Consider the following 4,778-nt stretch of genomic DNA (forward strand, 5'->3'; position numbering starts at 1 on the left):
CGCGGGTAAATAAATAATTGTTGAAAAAATCTGCTTGTCCTTTTTAACTCGCCTTTTGCCCATCCAAGGACGGGTTTATTGCAGTAAATCTGAAACTTGCAAGCGAAAGCAGACCTTAGCCTGATATTAATTGCATCAATTTGTGTGCAATTTGTAAGGACGCGGTGACACAGACCTGTTTCATGTGAAGGTTATAATCCCTTGTTTATCACGACGTCCTTTTTACTTCGATGTCTCAATTGCGTCACGGAGACGGCGTGGCGTGAGGGTTCTGCCTTGTGAGTGAGGGTTGTGAGTTGATGCCGAGGGGGGAGGAGGCGCCTCGGCCCCCCTCCATGTAGAGTCACGTCACCCACTAATTATTATGAATGAGGGGAGGGTGTCCATTTGGAGGGGGTCACCTTATCATGATTATTAATGAGGGGGGCTGTTCGATGTGGAGTGACGTCACCTGCTCATGATTATTAATGAGGAGGGAGGGTGCTCCATGTGGAGGACGTCACCTGCTCATGATTATTAATGAAGGGGGCTGTTCGATGGGGAGTGACATCACGAGCGTTGCACACAGACATTATTGTCTCATTATAGTAGATAATAATAATGGGGGGGGGTGTCTATTTGGAGGAGGTCACCTGCTCATGATTATTAATGAGGGGGGCTGTTCGATAGGGAGTGACATCACTTGCACATGATTATTAGTGAGGGGGGGGGGAGTCCTCCATATTGAGTGACGTCACCCGCTCATGCTTATTAATGAGGAGGGGTGGTGGGTGTCCATTGTGAGGACGTCACCTGTTCATGAATATTAATGAGGGGGGCTGGTCGATGTGGAGTGATGTCACGAGCGTTAAGGGCAAACATTCCTGGTTGTTACCCAGAACCAAATCATGCAGCATCTGACGTAGACTCGATGCCAGATTCGAAAGTACGAAGGAGGAAGGGGATGGGGAGGGGAGGGGGAGGAGGAGGCATCGTCACAACCGTTGACCACTCCAATGCTCTTGAGGCAACCACCTGGCTCAGCCGACCTCGGTGTCAAAGTGACCGCTGGTCGCTCAATATCGAAACGCTCTGCATCAACATCAGCCGACGAAGACGAAGATCTTCACCAACCTGGCCAGATCAGGTTCATGCTCCTTGCAGTTTTAATATGTTCATTAAGTACTCGCACCCTCCCCGACAAAGGATTACACCACCAGATATAACCTAATATCAACAGAATCAGAATCTGCATTTGTGCTGCAGGATAAATCCGATGAGCTATGAAGCTCTTTTTCACAGGTGTCCATCATCAACAACGTTACGAGTGCAAAATAGAGACAAAAATTACCAAGTCACGGAATATTAATAAAAAAACGAATTCACTATTTAAGTCCGATCTATCAAGTTTGAGCAAGGCAGCAAAAACAACACCAAAATAGTCCCAGGTCGCACCAAGATAACAGCTCACAGCAGTCGTCCCCCAATACAACGGCAGGCTAACATTGAAACATCGATAAAGAGGTCACGATCAAAGATACAAAATCACATTTGCAAATGTGACGGCTGTATCCAGCACTTATCTTCTGCTTCAGGATATGAATATTCCACGCATGAAGCGGCAGTGTTTTCCTTCAAAAGATATTGTAGCCGGTCCAACTCATTTCTATTTGCACATGGAGTAATCACCCCTCTCTCTCTCTCTCGCTCTCTCCCTGCGCAGGATTACAGCACTGCCAACAACATAATCTCAATATAAATAGAATTATGGAAGAAGCTGGTTGAACCTTGAAATCTATTTCGACCGGCCGTGACCCTGTCTCTCTCTCCACCTCCAGCTGTGGCTGTAATGTACAGGCTGCCTGAGTCTTGGACCAATGAGATGGTGACGTTCTGCACCGTGTCCTGGGCCTCTCGTTGTGGCGATCAAGGGACGGATGATCGAGAAGACAGTGGAATTGTGTGCAGTCCATTCTGCTAGAACGCCACGTGTTGTTTTCATGACGCTGAATTGGATATTACGCGATGAACGTATTCGGGAGCACATTTTTTTATAACGCGGATGCGAATTGGATATAACGCGGCCGAGTGAACGGGACTACGTGACAGCGCGAGTAGCAATACGAGGTTGTAACAGCTGCCTCGGCGTAGCATGATCACACACACGGCATTGGGATGCTGCTGGATGCTTTTAGATGCTACCTACACTCGGCTCAGTCTTTGTTCAGCCTGCGTACGCATCTCACGTGTTATCGCTGACTGTCCTTTACCCCTATATTATATATTATTTATCATAAAGCGATGTTTCCATAACGTGGCGTTTTTCAGGAACGCAACAACTAACGCAGTGTAGGAGAACGGACTGTCTTAGGAAGCCACTTTTAAGTCGAGATTGAAACACACATTTACTTAGAATTGCTTTGTGTGTTTAGTTTGTTGCCCTTCCCCCCCGCACCTCCGAATCGCACGGTTGGGTCCGTACGGTGCGAGAGAAGTTCAACATCATCATTACGATCCATGGGCAGATCGCAGCACGTCGTACATGTCCACTGCACATTTCGTCTTTTGTTTCCACATTCTGTCTTGCAGTGCCAATGTGCTCAAGGCCACGTCTCGTCTGGCACCAACCTCTTTTGATGTCGTCGTCAAGCCATTCTCTGTGAGGTCTTCCTCTCTTTCCGGGTCTTTCCATGTTTCCACACAACACACTTTGAATTCTGCTGCTATCGTACATCCTACACATGTGTCCAAACAGCTCCAGTTTCCATCTTATCACTGCCTGCATCATAAGGTCCATGTGCAGCCTTTTCCTTCTACATTGGTCACTCTTTAGATCCAATTTAGATGCAGTATCCGTCGTTATAAATACATTTCGAATGCCAATATCTTATCTCTGGCAGTCTTTTTTGATGTCCAAGTCTCACACATACAAAGCTGTCCTGAACACGTCGGCCAGACTCACGATGTCAGAATCCACACGCTACAAACACCACACTGCCCAACCCCCTGTAGATGGGAAAACCCAGCAGGTGTTGTTCTTCTCCCACCAAGACTTTATGATCAACTTTAAATTAACAATATGTGTTGCTCATAACCCCCCAATCAATAAACCGTCAAACAATAGCAATAGTATGCGTATTGTTGTTGCTGTAAATAGCAGCGTAAAAATACGTGTTACGTCTGCAGGTTAAGTGTTCCACGATCAAACAGGTTTAAACTACAAACTGTGAAGCTATTTTTATATTTACCACGTAAGGCCCACTGAGCTACGTAGCTTTTTTAGAAGCGGCCTGACGCACAAATGGCAGCTGAACGAAGTAACGTCTCCTCATCAAGTGGAAATGTATAGCAGCCAAACGCGTGATGTTGATTCTAAATGCGGAGAAAAATCCATGCGACCACGGGGAAAGTGAGAAACACAGATTACGATTATACAGCAGGCGTCAGGGTCGGGCTCGAACCCACTAAACTGAACTATAAACTATTTTTTATTTTGCCAGGTAAGGTCCACTGAATGTGGAGGGAAACCCCGAAGGACCCGGAGAAAAATCCACGCGATCATGGAGAGAGAGAGAGAGACGCAAGCTCCAAATATACAACAGGCGTCAGGGTCGGGCTCGACGATCTCGTGTATACTAGGCGAGCGAGTTAACATCTCCTAGCCACCGCGACGCAGCAGGCATCGTCAAGGTCGGGATCGCACCCAGGAACTCCTGCGTACCAGGCGAGGTAGTGAACATCTCTTAGCACCGCGGCGTGATGGATGCGGGACTCACCTGGGACTCCGGGCCCACGTCAGAAGCGACAATGGGCCGAGCGAGTGCACGGGACTTTGGTTGACCGCCAACGGCCGTGGGTCACGTGGGCGGGACTTCGGTGCCCGCGTGAGAGGCTTCAAACTGCAATGTGGCAGCGGGGACGGTTGGGATCCGAACGCAGCTCCCGCGGGACATCGGACAAACTGACGGGGCGCCGCAAAGGGGCGGCGCTTTCGGATGCGCTGCTTCCACGGCCGTCTGGAACGCTCTTCCCTTCAGATATTAGGAATCCACTGGGGGATTTGCACTTTTAAATCAACATCTACATTGACAAACTCATTTCTCTAGAACTGCTTTATGTGTTTTAGTTTGTTGTCTACCACCTCCCCCGAACCTCCGTATTAATACGGTTGGCTATGTACGGCGTGAAAGAAGTTCAACATAACGCATACATGGTGGTGGTGATGCTGATGGTGTTGGTGATGTTGTTGATGCGGCCGTCTGGAACGCGTTTCTTTCCGATATTCGGAAGCCACTGCTATGCACTTTCACATCTAAGTTAAAACGAATTTTTTTAGCTTTTTGTTTATTAGTGTGTTGTCCTTCCCCCTCCCACACCTCTGATGAGCACGGTTTGGCTACGTACGGTGCGAAAGAAATTCATCATACATACACGTTGGCGACCTACATTTCTCACACGATGTCCTGCGCATTGCAACATTTGTAACTTTTCCTTTAGTGCGCGTGTGTCATGTCAGAAAAAAGTCTTTTGAAATCAAAACAAACAACAAAAATCTATGGATGGCTGAGTGAGAGAGAGAGAGTTGAGTGCACGAAGAACAGCGGGAAGTTCTTGACACCTGCCAATCTCAATTTTTGAGCGACCTCTCAAATATCGATCACCGCTGAACGGATCTGCACATAAAATCCCTCGTAGCGCGCACGTGCCCCCGGTACAACTCACGCCGGCCAGCGCGCACGTGTCCACAGGCACCCCCACAGTCACCCCCAGAGGCACCCCCACAGTCACTCACGCCGGAC

The sequence above is a fragment of the Lampetra fluviatilis genome, chromosome 64, assembly GCF_964198595.1.
Source record: "Lampetra fluviatilis chromosome 64, kcLamFluv1.1, whole genome shotgun sequence".
Classification (NCBI taxonomy): domain Eukaryota; kingdom Metazoa; phylum Chordata; class Hyperoartia; order Petromyzontiformes; family Petromyzontidae; genus Lampetra; species Lampetra fluviatilis.